The 20,740-nt window shown below is 41.6% G+C and overlaps 1 protein-coding gene across 3 annotated transcripts in view; it reads left to right on the forward strand.

The window, feature by feature from the left end:
• Positions 1-5: 5 nt before the first annotated feature.
• The window catches only part of LRRC3B (leucine rich repeat containing 3B), a 44,437-nt gene continuing 23,702 nt past the window's right edge, over positions 6-20,740 (forward strand). Inside the window, exon 1 of one of the 3 annotated variants that reach the window (XM_041466422.1) lies at positions 6-132. The gene's annotated coding sequence lies outside the window, so the exon portion shown is untranslated. Of the gene's footprint in view, positions 133-733; positions 886-12,116; positions 12,136-20,740 lie in introns of those variants that run through there. The other 2 variants (XM_041466424.1, XM_041466425.1) reach the window with 2 other exon arrangements.

The following is a 20,740-nucleotide window of genomic DNA, read 5'->3' on the forward strand; positions in this document are numbered from 1 at the left end:
CAGGCTCCGCCCGGCGCTCCCATGGCGCGGCGGCCCCGCGCCAGGTGAGCAGCGCTGCCTGTTGCGCCGAGCGGAGCGGAGCGGAGCCGCCGGGGCCACACGCCGAGAAGTTTTGCGGGAAGGCGCCGCGATGTGAGTTGCGGCGCCCCGCGGATGCACTGGGTGGGGGGCGGCAGCGCCGGGAGGAAACTTGACGGGGAGGGAGCGGGTGGAAGGCGATCAGCGCTGCTGCCTCCGAGGGGCTGCCGCCGTGCCGTGCCACCTTGCCCGGCAGCGATCGGCGAGGGCCACCGGCGATGCCCCCTCCCCCAGCCCGTGCTGGCGAACCTCCGGTGTCCGTGAGTCCTGGGGGCTGACGGGGTCGGGATTCCGCCGAGGCAGCGGGAGATGGGGAGGGAATCCAGAGGCGGAGGCTCTGGGAAGGGGGCTGACACCCTCTCGTTTGGGAGCAAACGAGGGATTTGAGACCCGCGGCCCCGGATCCCGTACCGGAGCAACATCAGAAAAAGGGGTGGAAAATAAAGCGCCCCTCCCATCCGTGTGTGTTCCCGGGGCGCCCGGGCGCTGCCGTGCCCGGCCGTGTGCGGGCGGGCTGCCGGAGGTCGGTCGCGCTGCTCAGCGTGCGGGCGGCGGCCGGGGAGCCGAGCGGGGCTGCCGGGGAAAGTGGGCGGCGGAGGCGGGGACGGGAGGGAAGACGCCGTGTGTGTTGCCGTAGGATTTTTCCACTTTTGAGACCTATCAGGACCAGTTGCTACGGTTCGGGCGGCGGTGGCCGCGATGCGGGGGGAGGGGGGAAGAGGGCATCTCCCTCGGAACGCGAGCAACAAATGGCAGCGGCGGGCGGCAGCCGGGCTGCAGGACAGCGGCGGTGCCTGCTGCGCCCAGGTGAGCTGCGACGCCCCCGCCGCCCGCGGAGGCACCGGGCGGAACCGTAGCGGGTGGCGCTGGAGCTGCCCCGGGGGGCTGTGACGGGGTGCGGGGTGCCCCCGGCCCGGGACAGGAACGGGGGTTCAGGGGTCCGGCGGCCGCGGGGGTCTCCGTGCCACCCGGCGCTGCGAGCGGGGCACGGTCGCCACCTCGCACAGAAATGTGGTGATCTCTTGCAGCAAGCGGGTACTGGGTACTGTGTGTCTGTGGGAATCGCGGGCTCTTCTCTCGCCTTTCTGGCGAGCTACACGTCCAGAATTTCCCTGGCCAAAAATTTGGAAAATGCCTCAGATGTGCCAGCGAGAATTCTTCTTTCCGTCTTTGCTTCTGCCTTCAAAAATTAGGAGATTTTAGAGTATCAGTTAGAAAATGTAAAAGTGATTGAGGCTGCAGGTTATCGTGCCATCTTTCTGATTGTCCCTAGACAGCAGAAATGGTGTAATTACAGAATGAAAACAGCCGAACAACTTGAAAAGCATAAGTAGACCAACCACCTAAAGAATCGGAATAAGAACTGGGCAAACAACATTTAGTGTTCTCCTGAAAGAAGTAATTCTAGAATTACTTACATAGATATGAAAATGACAGAATAAGCTAAAGCTTTTGAGATTATTGGAATTAACTAAAATATAATAGCCATGAGAAAATGTTACAGGTTTGGTAAGGAAAGGAAAAGAACCCTTCCTCAAGCTGAAAACTCTGACTGGGGTAGCCTTTTCTGAGTGTTGAAAAGACCTGTCAAAAATTTCTTCTTATGGTAACCTGTCTAATAATTTGTAGGTTTAAACTGGAAGGTGTCTGTCACGCCCTACTGACAGCAGTAGCTTGAGCGCTTTGATATAGAGCACCACAGTGTTCATATGGCTTACCTATTGATATTATTCTTAGTAATTTAATTTAAAAGTATAAGCTCCTAGTTTGGCTTAAAGGGAAAGAAAAGAAGCTGTAGAATGAACTAAATTTGCAAAACCTTTGCTACGTTCAGAGTCTAATTTTCTAGTCTAGTTTCTAAATAGTAAAATTGCTCAGAATTAATTATAACTGTGATTGCAGCAGCCCTTACTTGTGCAGGTTGCCTGGATTTCTGTGGGATTACTTCTACAGGTAGTATTCCGATGGCTCAAGATAGCAGGATCAGGCCCATGGTCAGAGAGTTCCAGCATGCAGCACCGTGCACCAATAAGATGATTTGGCCTTTGGCAAGAGAAGAATGTGCTTCCAGCATGCAGCACCGTGTAGGGTTGTGCCCATTGGCACCAATAAGATGATTTGGCCTTTGGCAAGAGAAGAATGTGAGGTTAAGTCTGGATCTCTTGCATTTATTCAGCTCTTGCTGGCTGGGTCACTGAACCCTGATCTTGCCATCCCTGAGGTTTGCTGTAAAATTTGCGCTGACTTCAGTCCAGCCAAAACGAGCTCCTGTGTGATTGTAGTTTCCAGTTGCCTTAGGGCAGGCTGAAGCTGCTGAGTCTCTTGGAGATCAGGGCCTGAGTGAATGAGGATTGTACCTGCAACTATCAAGAATCAATGTGCCTCAAATGTGAGATTAATTGAAAGAGAAGTGTCATTTAATAGGCATATAAGTCTGTGCTCTGGATCCAGTCCTGAGCTAATAAAGTCCATGAGAGCTTTGCTGTATATAAATGGAATAGCAAGACTTAAGGGTACAGGTGTGATTTGTCTTCTCCATGTGCTTTATGGATCTGTATTTCAAATCTTTTGGGAGGCAGGAAATTCTTCCTGCTCACACTGAAACAGCATTAGAGTAACTAGAGTAACAGAGCAAGTGCATGATATGTCAGCTCAAGAAATATCCTCCCAGCAAGAGAACTGGAATTTATAAAATTCAGCTGTATTCAGAAGTGCTAACTCAAGTGTCTAAAGCCAGAGAAAATGTATTGCTTCATTTCAAAAGCACCTTTAGATGCTCAGTTAAATAATAAGGTGCTTCTGAGTCTTGTTTTTAAGGATATTTCCTGTCACTTCACTAGGAATATTTATGTGAGTAGCACAAGGGATACATGGCTCACTGGCAGGAAGATTTTAAACTTTTTAATGAAGTGGATGATTTAAACAAGAAGGAATATGGGTAGAAATATATCTTGTTGCCACTTCAGTTAATCAGAAGATGAACTAAGGAAAGTACTTCCTCTCAGAGTGGAATACTGCATTGGTAATGACTTACAGGATTTGCATGTAACTACTGTCCTTGTTGTCATCTGCATGCCTGGTCCTTGGATCAGCACTCATTAGAGAATGCAAATTAAATTAGTGTTCTGTGGCTAGCAAAATAATGCCCCTAATTTTGCCTCATTCAGTAAGCTTTCTTCATAAGCTTAGAGAAGACTCTTGTGAAGCAATTTAGAAACTTATAATAATGTTAAACAAAACCTTATTTCAAAATTATGTTATTTTGAGCCAAGAATAAATTACTTGAGTTCATAGAATATGTAGCATTTCCCTTGGCTTGTTTGGCCAAGCATTTTTAAATTGATACTTTATTTACTAAAAGTAACCTCCAGAAAGTGCAATTTTGATAGGGCACTTCAGTACTGGTATGAATCAAATGCCAGTATGTCTACTGAAAGTACAAGCAGAAAGGATTTAGGAATTTCTCAGCACCTTCAATAAGTATTTTTAAAGGGATTACAGCCTGTGAATACATGGATGAACAAGGTATATCTTCTAGTCTTAAATCCAGCGTGCTGTGGGTGAAGTAGCATCAAATTTAGAGATGTTTTGGTGAATTTAATCTCTGCTTCTAGTTTCAGTCCAGCTCTTTTCATAAGTAGTTTCTGTGCTTCCGTCATTCTGGCGTGGTTTGTTAGTCTGGATGTACAGCAGACTTGTGGGTGCATCCCAGGGGGAAAAGGAGTGTGATGTGGTATTGGTTTTACTCACTGCTTCATCAGAGCATCAGATAAACAGTTGCTGTGGAACTCACTGTGGAGGAGGATGTCATTAGTTCACAATGCTTAAAGATGCATGATCCTGCTTCATGGGGGTTTCTGTGGGTGACTGGTGCCTGTGTCTGTATTGCACTGATGACCTGCACTGCTTATCCCCATCAGCACCTGTATCCAGGGCTGGCTTTGCTTTACACGCTTAGTTTGAACTTGGAAATGTAATCACAATGCTTACTGTTACCAAACAACAAAATACCTTTTATTCCTCTCCCTGGATATTTAAATGTTCCACTGAGTTCCTTCACCAAGCACATCTTTTTAAAAAACGGGAGTATTTCTGACTGACTTCTGCAATGGACATGGGGAAGTCCTTTCCATAAGGATCATCCCTGCTCCTGAGTTCTGTTTTCCATCAGCAAGGAAAAGGCAACAGTTGCTGAATTTAAATGGTGTTTCTTTCTCTGGAGGGTATGAACTTTTGTAGTGATGGAAAAAAGAGAGGTAGACAAATGGGAACAGATGAGGAAGGCCTGATGCCCACAAAACAGCGGAGAAGTAGATGACAAGAGGGAGAAAGTAGTGGCTGATCTGAGTAGTTTGACTCTTGAAGATGAGGTGATCTGGGCTGTACCATAGCCCTCTGGCTCTGTGCTGTGCCATGGGTTTGTCATAGCCCTGCCATGGGCCTTCAGAAAAGATGTGTTGGTTGATTTCAGTGGGACTAGAAGCCTTGCTGAGGAATTGAATTTGGCTTTTTGTATCTCAGCTCCACTGACAGAAAGGAGATAAAAAATGCCTCTTGAGGAAATGGGACTGGTAAAAAGCCTTTTCAGAGATACATTGATCTGGATAATTGGACTTTTTACTTAAACAGAGATGAAAATTACCACTACAGATCTTGATGTGCTTGATTAAGGTTTACCTCTGCTTTTCAGCTAGCTGGTGTGTGTGTTTGAAATTAATTTGGCACTTCATTAATAGCAGTTTCATAAAGCTGCTAACTTATCCTTTGTGAAGAAGAAAAATGTTAACCTCTGCTTGCCAAATAGTACTATAAAGGTACGCTAATAAGAAAAAATGAAAAGGATGGAAGTGAGTGACAATACATAAATGTGATGCTCCTCTGGCCTGGAAGCAGGAAAGCAAATGGACACTATTTAATTATTTAAGGAACAATAAATGAGAAGTCCAGTTCTCAAGTAACAGTAAAAGGATAGATGAACAGAATTTTAAAATGTTAGGAAAGGGAAACAATGCATAAAGAAAGTAGAAGGTGGACAGGAAGCAACCAAAGGGTGAGGGGATGGACTTAAGATTTCTATGTAGTATTCAGTTGAAAAATATTGCCTCTGTATTGTGGTGCTTGCATAACAGCCAATGTTTACCCAAATTGTGGAAGTATGGCACACAGTGTCCTCCTGGGGGGTCACTTCAAGTTCCCACTTCATCATCTGGATGCACAACCTCAGTTAATAGGGTATGTGCTTTTACAGACAGCGTGTCTTAGGTGTTGGGCTCTGTTAAGGGGCTTCCTTTGTGGATGTTGTTAGTTGCAATGGTGCTGTCATTTACTTCTGTCAAAGTTGCTTCCTCCACCAAACATTGCTTTTAAATGGAGTATTTTTTGCAGTTTACCAAAATTGGGTGATGCACTTCTGCAACTGTAATCACTAAAGATACTTTGTACATAAAGATCATAAGTATTCATCATTTCATTACAAATGTTTGCACTGGGAGTTAGTGGGACACACGAAAAGCATGTGAAGGCTGTTTACCTCATGTAGATTACAAATGTGTATTGTTTTGGCAGAATTTCTTCATGCAAAATATTCTTGTAATGCTTACACAGTATACATGTTTCTGTGCTTGTGAATAATTTGCAGCAAAAGGGTGAAGCCTTTGGATGTGAAAATAAATCCATGGTGCTTGGCATTGTAAAGGCATGGTAATTAAAAGAAAAGGAAAAGCACTGGGTCAACAATGTTGAGTTCCTGCTAGAACTCCCTCACCTTTAAAAGCAGAGACAAATGGTTCTTCCTCTTTAAAAAAGGAGCTGCAACTAAAATTTTGTATGAAATTGCCTGTTAGGTCATATATGGTTAAGCGAGCAATGGTGGTTATATGTCTTAGTGATGAAACTTCATCTTATTACCATTAAAATGAAAATAAATATACGTTATTAGTGTTTTAATTCTTGACTTTTTAACCTGTTTGTAATTTGTGTTTGGAAATGAAAATAGGAACAATCTCTTTAGACTTCCATTTCAATTATTTTTATTTTTTATTCTTCATATAGCGGTTTTTGTACATTGTTTTCTACATATTCTTTTATTAAAAAAAAAAAAAAAAAGAAAAAACCTCAGCCTTTCCTTATACACTTCTAAAATACTTCTGTAGTGCTTTTTTTCATGCTGAAGATTTATTTGGAAATGTTGATGTTCTGTTATAATTACCTCCATCTATGGAAAAAAAATTGCATTTGCCAGGAGCAAAAATTGTGAAATCAATAGGAGTTGCAGAAGAGGAAAGGTCCTCAACAGCAGGAGACTGACTGTTTGTAAGGCTGGAAGTTGGTAAATCCAGGGGTCAGTCTTTATAATAAATCTTGTTAGAGTTGGTGGTTGGTTGTGTTGGGTTTTTTTTCCCTAGATGTACTGCAGATGGTCTTTAAAATTTATCTTGAATTCTTACATTTTATTAAATGTAATTATTGTTATAAATGTCAAGAGAGTGGCCCTTAATTCTTTTCTCCTAAAATGAAGTTAACAGGCTAATTCTGCCATTGCAACCTTCAAATAGCGTGGTAGTGTTTCTAAGCGTCCTTTTTGCCCTTGTTTTCAGCTTTGTTGACACCAAGTCATTGAGATGAGAATTGGTGACTTTTAAACAGTCTATTTTTAACAAAGTTTGTAATAGAGTATTACTGTTTATGAATGTGTGTCAGTCCCAGTTTGCACAAGCACTAAAAGGGAAGGCTTGTATCAGAGGAGATCTGCTTCTAAGTACTCATTTTCAGCTTTGTTGTTCTCTGGGTGTTCCTGGTCCTGTTCTTCAGGTGGGAGTACCAATTTTTACTCTGCTGCTGCAAGGACATCTCTTTTTCAAAGCTGAGAGATTTCAAACTGAAACCTTTTGCAAAGGAATGGTCTATATCATGTTATAAAATGAGATACAAGTGGGGAATTTTGGTTTCTAGGCTCTTCTAACTTAGAGTGAAATAACTCCTCGAACTTCAGATCACAGTATTTCTTAGATCTTTAGTTGTTACTTCTAACACACTGCATATAACCAAAGCCCACAGTTCAAATAGAGTAAGAACATCTCAGCTTCGACTGAAAAGCAGCACATGGATGACAGCATGCAATCCAGGTAATCCTTTCTTTTCCTGTATGTTTTGAGGCTGCAGAGCTGGCATGTCATGTCTCTGTACACCAGATTTGTGATCCCTTCTTGGTTATAAGCAAGACTGTTCTCATTGAAAGGTTAATAATTTTTGCTCAGAAAATGTATGGTCATTTTCTCTTTCCAGAGTCTTTCACACGTTGTGCCCTTTGTCAGAAAACATTTAATTTGTATTCTGCTCATCACTTTCATCAATTACTTGGTATACATATTGGCATCTCTGATGCATAGTGGGTGTTAAGAATAATTTCTTGACAGAAAGGGTTATCAAGCACTGGAACAGGTGTTTGAGTCACCATCCCTGTAGGTGTTTGGAAGATGTATAGATAAGGCACTTAGGGACATGGTTTAGTGGTGGACTTGGCAGTGCTGAGTTAACAGTTGGACTCAAAGATCTTTTCTAACCTAAATGATTCTGTGATTCTATAAATACTTATTTTGCTAGAGTAGGACTTGACAGGATTTAGACATGCAAGAAACCTAAATCTTTGGCTCAGGAAACAATCCTGATGGATACAAATGGTATTTCAATAACTTTCGATCCAAAAATGTTTCTTGCAAAGCGACAGGACTGTTCTTCTTGCCAGTCATGGCAGGTGCTCCATCTGTACAAATACCACCTAATTTGAACAAGTCAAGCTTAACAGTTTGGGTTTTTTTTCCACTATCTGCCACACTTTCAACAATTTTTTCTCTATTCTTTAAACAAATGTGAGGCGAGGCAGCAGTGTGGAATGAAATGGACAGAGGCCAACCAATTACTTAATGGTAGTAGGTTTTTTTTAACACACTGAAAAGCAACAGTCAACTGTGCAATGTCAGTAGCATTGCAACTTCCCTTGGTTGTAGGAAAAAAGAAAAAAATGGCATGAATCTGTTAAAAATTGAAATGCATGCTGTTGTGTTGTCTAATGCCATCTCAGCCCTTCCCATTGTTATGCTGTGTGAACAACTATGGATATATCAGCTGTGTGCTGTTTTTTCAGTCTGGTTTGTGCAGCAATAATTGATGTACCCTCTTGTATTCAGGCTTTGTTTTCAGAACAGCCCTTTCTCACAAGCTTGCCATAAGGGATATTTGCTATTACACCTTTGTCACTGATTTCAGCTCACAGATGTGTATTTATTTTTACCATGTAAAAAGCTGTCATGCTAGGGATCTTTCTTGAGGTGAAATCTGACGACAGGTCAGATGCAATAAAATATGTTTTACATTACTTTCAGGATTAGTTTGTATAAAAGTACGGACCCTATCTGTTCTCCAAAGAACTTTCCTGAGACAAACAATCTCTATGCAGTGTCAGCTCCATGCACTGTCATCTTAGTGGTTTTTTTTTCACTGTGGCATGCATGACTTGGCAGGCAATGCTTTGATGATAAGTAAGTGGATTTAAAAAGCTTATGGGCATTTGAATTAACTGGGAAATCATTAGAAAAACATAAGGTGAGTGAAGTTGCACAGGTCCTTTATTTTCCCCTTGCTGTGGGCTTGCAGAGCAGGTTCTGTGGGGTCCCAAAAGGAGTCTTGTGGGATCCCAAAAGGAGTCTTGTTGACTGGAGTTAGTGTGTCTTGTTTCATTGCAGCAATACTTAATCAGTGAGCTAAGACTGCTAGTTTTAAATTCTGATTCTTGAAGCCATGGAGTGCAGCTTTGAATACCGAGTAAATGCTTGGGCTTTTGCAAAGGGAGACTAAAATGTTATCATTTTATCTGGCTTGCAGAGCAGTTCTTCATTAATGTAAAGCATTGGTGGGCTGAGGGCTGATTCTGTGGCCTCGTGTGTTTTTCCATTCACTTGGCTGCTCCAAGTAGCCTCTTCCATTTCCTATGCGTCCAAAGTTTCCTCAAATTATTTTTTTAAAGGTGTATTGTTGCCTTTCTTCTAAAAGTATGTAAGGCTAGGGGTTTGACTGTTGAATTTATTAAATATCAGTATTGAAGTAGAATTGACAGTTTTGTAAATGTAGATGTGATGTGTGTATGAGGAGTTAATGTGACTTTAAAAGCATTTGGTCTCAGCCCTTCCCACCTTGTTTCTGCATTTTGGACCAGCCACTTGCAGGTAAAGGGCACTGACAGGGTGACATTTTAGTGACTTTAAATACCACAGCAGACAGAGAAAAACTGAATTTTTAAGGATCAGCTATCGGGGAAGTGCACTTCAGTATTTCCATATAGGAAAAAAAAACCCAACCATATTTGTTTTTAATTACAGATACTGAGCTTGTTGTGGTCAGTTGATGCAGAGGTAGCCTGACTGCAGAGGTAGAAAGTTTGTGGTAGTGAAAATTGGAGATTGGTGAGAGGTGAGCCTCTTGCTAACATTGATATTATTCAGATTCACTGTTGTTACTCATACACCTGAGTGTTCTTGGAATTACCTAGCAGCATTTGGCATGGAAGTGTTGCTCCTGGAAACAGTTTCAATCTGAGAAATTAGCCATAAACTTTGACCCTTTTCCGGTATAACTTAGACTAGATGGTTTTATTTGACAGCTTAATAGTTGTACCTAAGCTGCCTCTAAAAATATTTTGCACTTGAACTTTATTAGTCTTGAATATATTACTTTTTCAAATGAATTTTTATAGTTCCTACTAAATAAAGGATGAACCTGGAAAGAGGAAATTAAAAGCAAGTGATCTGTATTTTCACTTACAAAACAAATACAATATAATTATTACATTCTTCCCAACATTTTCACACCAGAATGGGAAAAAAGAAAAAACCCATCTGTGTAAACCTTCTGAAACCTGTTTCCTGTGCCGTTGTCTGTGCTCCTTCAGGTTAGAGGGAAACACTGTATTCTTCAGATGCCATAAGGAGAACATGGGTATTCAATGGTTGTGGCAGCAAGCAAAGTAAACACTGTGCTGTGCTGTAGCTCCCCATAATGGTGAAAGCCTTTAATTTTTCATGAGGGATTTGAACCTTGGTTCATTTGAAGGGTGAACTTGATTTCCTTGCCCCTACAGAAAAAAAACTCCCAAACAGACTAAGCAAAAGCACCGGCTGCTGTCATTACTAATTCATATGTGACGGGGTTGGTGTTCTTCAGCTTGGGTTTGCGTGTCAGGATTTAGGGAAAATGGAATGAGAGGGAAGTGATGTCTATAAAGAGCTGGCAGGGATGTGCCAGATAAAATACCCCTGTAAGAAGGCTCATCTGAAGAGATGAAAGGCAGAGTAATCAGCACGTGCAGGGACGTTTCCTTTAAGGTTTGTACTTCTGGTGAAAGGTAAAAGATAAAACACGCCACTAATGCTACATCATGTCCTTGCTAAGCCTACAGCTGCTTTCCTGGCAGCCCCAATGGGGGCATTTTGCTGGGCCCTGAGAAAACGAGTGTTTTGGACATGCACAGGTCATGAGGATTTGTCAAGGCTGAGACATGAGCCCTGGTGCAAAGGCCAAGTCACAGAGCTCCTAATGCATCCAGGGAGGTATCTCAGACAGGAGCTCAGTCTCTGGCCTCACAGCTGTCAGCAGTGATGGGCATCCCTTAAAAGTTTGTTCAAGTGCTGAGCTTTTCTACAAAAGTTTGGAGTAAAGGAGATTCTTTATAGGTTGGATTGCTCGTCCAGGGTGAAAAAGGAATGATGGCAAGTTTTTCAGTTACACTTACTGCTCTCTAAAATACCAGTTTGACTGTTAACATGAATATTGTCAGTGTAAGTAAGACTGTTTTTAATTGCTGTTGTTTACATGAGGCCTTCAATGAGGTTGTGATTGAGGACTACAGGAGGGCTTTTCCAAAACTGTACTGAGCAAAAGGGCTCAATTCCTTTTCCTTAATGATTGGCATGGCGTAGGGGTGAAATGGATAGATGAGATTTCAGTGTTCTCAGCGCTGGGTGGAAAGGAGTCCCCATGTGACTTTTGCAATATGGGTTTGCAACATTTTCTAACTTGCCAGGCATTTCTTCTTTGTTTTCTTTTGCTTCCCCAGTACTTTTAAAACCTTGTTCTAGTTTTCCTCTGAACCAAAGTGATCTTTAAAGAACAAAGTCCAGGAAAGATGTTGGTACAACAAAGAAAAAAATTCCTAGAAGAGGCTTAGGAGGTCTGAAATGGGAGGTGAATCGTTCTTTTCCTTTCTCAGGGGAAAATGGTCCTTCTAAATAAGAAGGTAAAGTGTTCTCAGGTGACAGAAGAGTCTTAAGAATGCTTAAACAAGTAAAAAAATCTCTGTGTTTCCCAAACAAGGGGGGAAAGATATTTTATTATAACATAGACCTGTAATAAGTTAATAAAAAGTAAATTCTGTGTAATTTTCCTTGAAAATATTTTGATACTAATGAGAATCTTTACAGTTCCTAAACTTTCTAGAGCTTTCTTTTTATCCTGCTGTCTTCCATTTTCACTGCTGCTGCTCTCAGAAAAAGCTGTTTGCCCTCTCTTTGAGGTATCACAGGACTCTTCCAAGGCACCACCTTGATGCTTTATGTGGGCTAAGAGTTGCATGAGCAGGGCAACAAGTCTTTCAGTGCAGGTGCCTGGAGCTAGCCTTCCTGTACCCTTGCTGGAGCTGGTGGGGAAGAAGCTGGATTTTTTGAGAAGAAGAAACCACAGGAATGTGCTTAGGTTCAGACCTGAGACTGGGGTTGTACAGAGGTTGTGATTAGATTGGTATTTAGTTTGGAAGTGTCAGTATTGTGGATTTATTTTTCTTTTTTTGCTTGAAAATCGCTCATATTTAAAGATTTCAAATAAACCTGTGTCTGAGCTTGGTGGAATTGCTTTGATTTATGTGGGTGTAAAGCATAGTAGATTTATGTCCATAATGTGCATGCTGTCTCAATTTTTTACAGACTTATGCAAAATCATAATGAAAACACCTTGAGAATGGATGTCATTTGTACTGATTTGAACACAGGTTATTTCCAGATGGGAAGTGAGGTATTGTTCCTAACTTGCAATATAAAAATACTTGAAATAACTGTTTCTGGGACTTTAGTATCATCTATTGAATTCGTATCTACCCTTGTCATCTGACAGACTACTAAAACAAGATTCTGCTCAAAATTATAGAAGTGACAGTCATACAATGCATTTCATTCCTGCTGAGCCCTGTTAGTTAGTTAGTCTGGGGAGATTGGGATCTCACTTCAGTCTTGCAAGGGCAGTCCTTTGGAAGTGATTTGCAGAATATGTAATTGTGCCCATAAATCCCTCACTCTCCCCTGCAAATAGGGTAGAATTTCTGTTGCCCCCCTACGGTATTGAGGAAGCAGCATTTTTTTTCCCTCCTTTTTCAAAGCCCAGCAGTTGTGGTGAACTCCCTCTGCCGCTGGCCATGCTTTCATTCCTCTGCAGTGTGGTTACGTAGAATTGCTTCTGTGTTTCTGTCAGTGTTTGATCCCTTCCAGCTGGTAGTGAATCGAAGAAGTCATATGTATGGACACCCAAACTCTGCCCTTAGCTACACTTGTGAAAACTTGTGGCATTATATGGTTGGCTTGGAAAGGCTTAAGAAATCCCATGAGATCCACTCCGCTGAAAGTCGCTGTGTAAATGTTAGACAGGGCTGTTGTTTTTGTTCTAGTACATTTTACTTTAAAGCTGCACCTGAGCTGCAGTCGATGATACTGTTTCATAACATTGAAAAAGAGGGACAGATTTGGAGTATGAGATGTGCTGTGCTGTCAGTGGAGTTTGTCACTGAAACTGTCATAGCTGGGTGCCACGGCAGTGTCTGTGCTGTGAGAAAAACGTGCTCAGTGGGGTTCTGGTTCCTGGCAGCATTCAAGCCACTGGCCAACATGCAACCATCCTCCTCAACAGCCTGATCTCCTTTGGGAAAGAGCCAGGGCCATCTGCTAGCAGGGTTGACAGCAGTGGTGTCCAGCACCCTGGGGTATCTTGGTGGACCCTGATCTTGCACAAGAGTGAGTCCCAGGCAGCAGAGGGTGTTTCTTCTGGGCCAAGAAAACTGTGTTTGGGTCTGACATGTTCCTAGCATCATCCAGTACAGAGGAAGCACAGGTCCGAGGAGCCCCTCTGGCTCTAGGGAAGCTCTGGGTACTGACCTGTGGTGGTGTGGCTGAGTACCCTGTGACTGTGAAATATAGTGTAAAGGAGATGTACCTTGGTGTATGGATGGGCCCATATGATCCTTTTGCTTCATGGTTAGTGCAGAACCTCAGGAAATAATGGTCAGGCCCATACTGTACTGACACAGTATCTTTGACTCGTGCTGATCTTTGCCAGTGTGGAGGATACTTCATGCAGCTGGTCCACAAATAACCAAAGAGCTTGAATAGTTTTATAATACTTATTTGTAAAGGTGTTGCAGCAACCTGGGCAGGTTGAAGTTGCAGTCAAAAAGCCCTGTCCTGAGTCATTTACTTTAATTCTTGGTGTCTGTTTCTTGGGATCCTTGGGAGACAAGGAAACAAATTATGAGACGTGAGGAAGGTGAGCAGAAGATAGAATGACATGTACTATGCACACCTCCAGGACTGTCATTGGGTATTTTTATCTACTTCTAAATTTTGGAAAATTTTCAAAAGAAGAGTTCTGTCTATTTTTTTTCCAGACTGAATGGAAATTTTGCCATTGGTTAATATAGAAAGGAAGTCGGAAATATCAGAATTACATGTGAATTATTTATGTATCCAATTTGCTGCTGTGAATGGAGGAACAAGGATCTTAAATGCTGTTAATTACTGTGGATTTTATTTCACTGACTGTGGTTATAGCTGTAGGCCATGTAGCCTCTGGAGTGACCTGGGTGCCATACAGTTTAAGGGCACTTCTGGAAGGGAGGAGGGAATGTGTAAAGCGTTCATTGCTGGGTAGTCAGGTGACATCTGGAGGTTTTATCATGTTAGCAGAGAAAAGAGATGTTTTTCCTTCAAGTCCTGAAGGATTAACAGCTTTATTTATGTTTTTTCTGGTATGTCCATTACAGAAAAAATAATAGGAAAAAAGTTATAATTCTGTAGTACAGCTTCTTCACATTTTTATTTTGTGCTTCTTATATTCAAGGGATTTCCTAGCAAGAATAGAAACATCTGCAATAGCAGCTCCCATTTATGTTAATCTTTTCCAATCAGCATGTAGCCTGAAATAATTACAATAAATGCACTGTCTGCTCCAAACACTCACAACTTCCATTTATTTCAGGCTTCTTTGCTTCACAAGTCTGAGAACATAATCCTTCATTCTGCTCTGCTTCATCTCCTTTGCATGAATTTATCCAACAGTATCTTTTGTGAGCTTCATTAACAATGGTCATGCCATGATAAATTACATAAATTGAGAAATTTTTAATTAACTAAGTTAACAAAACAGGCCCACAAAGAATAATAAATTTAATTAGGTAATGTTTTCCTGTAATAAGTTTGCACATGAGGTGTGTAATGAAGTGGGCCAGAGTAAAATCTGTAATCTGAAGGTTTTTAGATTTCATGGCTGCAGAAATAGTTTCTTTAAAAAAAAAAAAAAAAAGTATTTTTATAAGATTGTGTGCTAAACATACCTTGTTGTGCAAAGGATTATGCAAACTTGGCAGAAAAACAATAGTTACTGACAAAGACATGACTAAGAGTATGTTTGAACAGAAGAAGACATCTTCCACTCTTTCCCCCTCTGCTTCTGCCAGAGCTGCTCCCCAAGTCAGGGTCATTTTCTCCAGCTTGGCAGTGGTGCTTTGGCTCTGGTTGGGTGGGGTTTTTTTGGTTCTGGGTAGAATTGATGGCTGTTTTTGGTCAAGTTGGCTAACGTATGTGGTGTAAAGAGAACATTCAGAGCAGAGTCTCCTGGTGCTGTGTGCTTTTAGCTGGGCTGCTTGCCCAGGTATGTGGGAAGGAAAAGTAAGATCAGGCTTGGCTCATGTGTGGAGTGCTGGGGAGCGACTTCTCAGGTGTCCTCTGCAGCTAACAGCATCTGTCTTTGCTTTTTCTTTCCTAAACATGCATCCAAAAATATTAAGATTCTGTCCCCTGCCTCCTACCCTCTTACACAGCCCAGCCGGGTTGCTTTTGCTTGAGCAATGCTCCCATCTAAGGAATTTGGTTCAAAAATAAGAACTTTGCTTTTCCTTTATGTCCAGGACAGCTTCGTGACAGTAAATGGTACTCTAATTTTTGATGATGAGACAAAGAAGAAATTAAACCAAAAACAGTGGGATAGGACACAGAAAGGAGATCTTTAATTTATCAATATTGGTTTGCCTTTCTCCCAGACTCTCTGCAGTCACAGAGAGCAGTGCAAAGGGAGTACATGGGTACATCACATTTACTCTTTTGGTTTGGTGATGCATAAAGTCAGAGTAAGGTTTTGTAATTGTCTTTCACAAGTGCAAATGATTGTGTATTGAAGGCTGTGAAAAATAGTTATCAGTATTTATACTGTGAAGTATCCTTTTTATACTTGAATTTAGGGCTGATTTAGAGAGACAAGTTTGATGTCAGCAACATCAGTATCCACTTTGGGGTGGATCTCTGGTTTTTGTAGCCCACTCACATTGTTTATCATTAAACTCTGAAACCAGGGAATGGGGCTTTTGGACATTCTGTGAAAAATACATAGCACTACATCACCTGATTTGTGTGTGCATATAATTATTCTGCTATCTGCAACAGATATGTAGTATTTAACCTGGTAAGGTCTTTTGTGAAGATGGAATGGCAACTTACCTGAGCTGGTGTATAACTCCTAACCAGAAAGGTCACAGATTGTGAGAGGTAGATCTCTTACAGTTCTTTGATTCACAGACTACAGTTAATTGTCCATCAAAAGACATTATAAAGCATTTCAGCATGTGTATATATCGTATCTCTGTCTGTTCCTGCCTTTTTACAATCAAGAGTGGAGCAGCTGTAATTCTAGAGAAGGTAAGAGGGCATAAAGTTTATGTAGCAGAAGCACATCTATTTTACAGAAAATGTCCCACTTAAATTTTAGGGTTCTACCTGAACAGTTTGAACAGTTGCCAGACACACTCCCAAGCTTGTTGGGTATTGCACAGAAATCATGACTGTACTCCTTTGCAGAATTTGAGATAGCCTGTAGCACGCATGGTAGTCTGGTGGTAAAGAGGGACACACAGGTCTGGAGAGCAAAATAAAGTGAAAGGAAAGAGTTGATAGGAACAAAAAGTAGAAATTAATGCACAGAAGCAGAGGGGGGAAATTAGTGAAGGAAATATAGGAATTAAAATACAGAGTGTTGGCTGAGAAAAGCAGCTCGCTAGCAGTCGCTTGCTAGAGTGAGAACACTGTATGTTCAAGAAGAGATTCAAGCAGACCTTCCCCGGAGATTTGTGAATCTTCCAGTGAAGGACTTCTGGATGAGCAAGAAGACACTTTGCCTCCTAAAGTGTTACAAGTTAGGTAGCTGAGGCAGATAAATTTTCTAATAGTTATCTGGAAAAGAAGATATTAGAAATTAAGATCTTGATGACAGGAGTATGTCAAATTAATGTGTGATGTATTTTTGGAATTGTACAATGTGTCATAAGCCAATTTTGTTCCAGGGGAAATGTGACATCTTCTCCCTTGTGAGTGAGGTTTCCAAAGGGCTGAAAAGCAAGGAAAATGGAAAGCAAAAAGTGAAGTTGTCAGATGGAGAAGAAAAGCATCTCCTGTGGTATTTAAATTGATAAATTGGTGTTGATGTATCCTGCTCTTCAACCCCTTCTGATAGCTCTGTGTGTTTCAACTGCTACACCTGTTTTCCATTTTCAGCCTGTTTCAGGACAGTAAATTTTACCTTGACCTGTGGAGCCAGTCATATCCTTTTACATAGCAGTGACTTCCCAGGAAGCAGAAACATGAGTCTGTTCTGTTGCCATGAAATACATGCTGTGCCTCACAGCAGATCTGTTTCTTAACTCACAAAAATGTGTGCAATAGGATTTTGCTAGGCTACTGAAAACATTTGAGTGCAGTTTTACATACTGTATTCTTGTTTCTTCTGCTTTCAGGATCTGGACTGTTTAGAAATGAAATGTAGAGTTAACATCTGCAATCTGATGTGGTCTTTCTTTTCAGAGAAAATACTGTTTCTGCCATTCATGTTGGGGTAGAGGAGCCATCCTTTCCAAGACTTTCAGTACAGATATGAAAATATTCAAAGAGCTGACAGTTAGTAATTATTATTCATTGGTGCTACTTTGCTTCTAGTACAGTGAACATATTTTTGAGGTAGAATTAAATCCAAGTCTCTCCAGGGGCTGTTGGTATTTTGCTAATGCTAAATTAAAGCGTGCCATGTGCTGTGCACTAGAGGTGGTCAGTGGTGGCTTGACAGAACTTAATTGTGTGTGTGGCAGGGGTGCTCTGAGTCACTGCATGGTAGGTGTGATGCAGCTGCAGTCTGGTGGGAAGTCACAGGCCCTTGTGTTTTCATGAGCAGGAAGGAGACATTCCCAAGCTGCTTTCCATCCTGCCTGCAGGTTAAGCGGTCCAGCTCCTGGAGTGGTTATCCTGCACAGCCAGTTTTGATTCCTTCTGCTTGTCACTTATCCCATTGCTTTTTCAACTCCCAAGCTGTAAATACTTAAAATGAGAAATAAGCTAATTAGCAGCCATGAAATAGAGATGGGAGCTGAGCTTCCTTAAAAAATCAGTAAGTGAAGAAGCTGGTCCAGATTGGAGAAGAAGGGATGTAGTCTTTATTATCTTCAAAATTATCATCCTATTAAGCTGTTGAATCATGTGTTTGGATTTATCAATGTAAAAATTTAGTAGTATTCCATCCTTGGGACATTCTAGTATATGTTGGAAGTTTTTAAATTACACTGCCCCGTTTTGAGCACTCATCCTCTTAATACATTTTCGGTATTACTTTCCTTGATGAGGTCCTCACCCTTCTCAGCCAGACACTTGGAGCGTGTTCACTGTGCCCAAATGATGCAGTCAGTGCACAGGATGTTGCAGCATGGCTGGGCTGAAGTGTTGGTGGGGAGAGAACCACCACAATTTAAATTTGTGAATGGTGCACTTGAGCCAACAGAGTCATTGTGTGGGGAAGAGAAATTAATGGGAGGCAATGCTCAGGTACAGGTGCAGGTGAAAGACTGGGGGCAAATCTGCACGCACAGTGATCCTCAGTGCTGCCTTGGAGCAGGGAAGGAGGAGGAGCTGTGGCTGCAGCTCAGTATTGGTGCTGTGGCTGGTTAAGTGGAGACAGAGCAGAAGAGTTCAGGAGGAGAGCAGAACATCTGAAGATTCACAGGGCTGGCATGATATTTGGGAATTGCTGTGTGCAATGGTGGCATTTTGTTCATTTATTTTGTAATCTGTGATGACAGTAAACTGAATATTGAACAGCTTAAATCTAAGCAACTGTCATTTCATGCTTTGGTGAAGAGGGAGTGGGTGAGTGAGATAGTAGGGGTAAATTGTTAATAGGAATGAAACCAATATGTGCAGCTTTCTCTGAACCTGCCCACCTCTTTTTTTTTTTTTTTTTTTCTGTAATATTGAGCAGCTGGGGCTGTGCTATCTCAGCTTATCATCACTAATCAGGCTATAGATCTCTGGGGACATGCTTTGCTCTCAGTTGCTGTGGTAGAAATCTAAGCTTATTACTTAGATTACTTGCATATAGACCAGCAAAATCACATAAACAGATTTTGAGCCTTTTTTGTCAGTGTGGTTCATGAGACATACTCTAATTTTTTGAGTGCTCTTTGTTTAGTCAAAGAAGAAACCACTTGTACTCAAAATGAGAGAGCATTTGCAGTATTGCCTATTTTTTCTTCTTTGTGGAAAATTGTACTGCTTTTAGTAGAAATAAAATTAATAGAGTTCACTGAAAATTAAACTACTTACTTTGTTGAAAAGGACATTTTCATAGTCCATAGTCTTCATGCCTGCCTGTAAAAACACAGGACACAAACTTGACCAACTTAGTTACAGAAGTGTTTGCTGCTGTAATTGAATTTCTTCAGCTGTTTCAAGCATTTTTCAGGGAGATTTTCCCTCTTCCTTGAATTCCATGGAGTTTTTATCTTAAGTATCCTACTGGTGACCCTATATATACTTTTTTATGCTGTTTTAGGTAAGTCTGTTTATGAGTTGCTGTTCTAGACTGCTCTCTCCAGAGATGTAATTTAGAACTGGTGTTTCATTCATCACAATGCTTACCTTGGTCTGAATCTACAATTTTGTCTGTTCCTTAACTTTCAGACTGATGACTCATTTCTTTGCTTCATGGGATTGTTGCATGTGATCTTATCCCACTCTGAGATGAGCTTTGGAAGTGAGCTAACAAGAAATGTTTACAGAATTCAGCATAAATCACAATTCCACAGAGAAACGTAAGGGGGAAAAATGGGAAAAAAGGGTTTCCTATAACTTGGAGATAAATCTATACCTAAGGGACTCCTTGTTTTCTTCCAGGTAGCAAGTGACAGGACCAGAGAAGATGTCCTCATTGCACCAGGGGAAGTTTAGACTGGATAGTAGGAAAATGTTCTTCACTGAAGTGGTGTTCCAGGCATTGGAACAGGCTGCCAGGGAAGTGGTGGAATCACCATCCCTGGAAGTGTTCAAAAGGCATGTGGATGTGGCACTTGTGGACATGCTTTAGGGATGGACATGGATGTGGCCAGGTTAATGGTTGGACTTGATGATCTGAGAGGTCTTTTCCAACTTCAATAATTCTGTGTGATTTTAAACCATTTTAATTATTTGCCTGTTTCATATGACTCCCTTGAGTCTCGGTATATGCAAGAAGATGCTCTCTGCCCCTTTCTGACCTTCATGAGAAGGTGTACAGAAGCAGATTGGTGCTTCCATTCAGGAACGGGGTGTAGCAAAACCACCTGTGGGAATCCAAGAGAAAAAAGAAATCCTAGTGGGATGTCCATTGTATTTGCAGGCCTTTTCTTTAGAAAAGCAGTTCCCTGCATGCCGTGTCCCTGCGTGACTTAGCAGCATCCTGGAGGTGTGAATGCCTGTCTCTGCAGAGCAGGATATGCAAAAGATGAGGGGATGAGTGGTGGAGGTAGACATGGTGACTAACTCTTTATTCCTGGAAGTGCACCCTCCGTGTGGAGGACGGCATTAAGTATGTCCCAGATAGGCTTCTCACACTGCGTCATTGCTGGGGATTAAGCCGTTTTCCCCAAGGATTCTGTACTTGGCAGAAAGCTCTGCCGGAAGTGCTAGTGTGCCTCCAGATTTAAACATATCAGCACTTGCATAATAGGTTTATTCTTTATTATCCACCTTTTTTTTTTTTTTTTTTTTTTTTTTCTTTCTGTTCTGTGGCAGGGGCTTCAGATACTGCACATGATGATTTTGCTCCTGCTGCCATGTGGTCCTACCACATGGTGAAGGAAGGATGTTTGGACTTGTATTATTTCATCTCCCAGAATTTGACAGTTTTAGTGCTTCACTTTGCTTTCTTCCTAGTATCTCTTCTGGTATTTTTATTTTATTTTTAAAAAATCAAACATTAAGGCTAGTGATTGTTACCACAAAACTGGTTGTTTCTCTTTCCAACTAAAAGATAATTAGTGAACTCCAACTGAAAGAATTATCAGGGT

This window comes from Pyrgilauda ruficollis, unplaced genomic scaffold, assembly GCF_017590135.1.
Source record: "Pyrgilauda ruficollis isolate IOZ18807 unplaced genomic scaffold, ASM1759013v1 scaffold2, whole genome shotgun sequence".
In the NCBI taxonomy this organism is placed as follows: domain Eukaryota; kingdom Metazoa; phylum Chordata; class Aves; order Passeriformes; family Passeridae; genus Pyrgilauda; species Pyrgilauda ruficollis.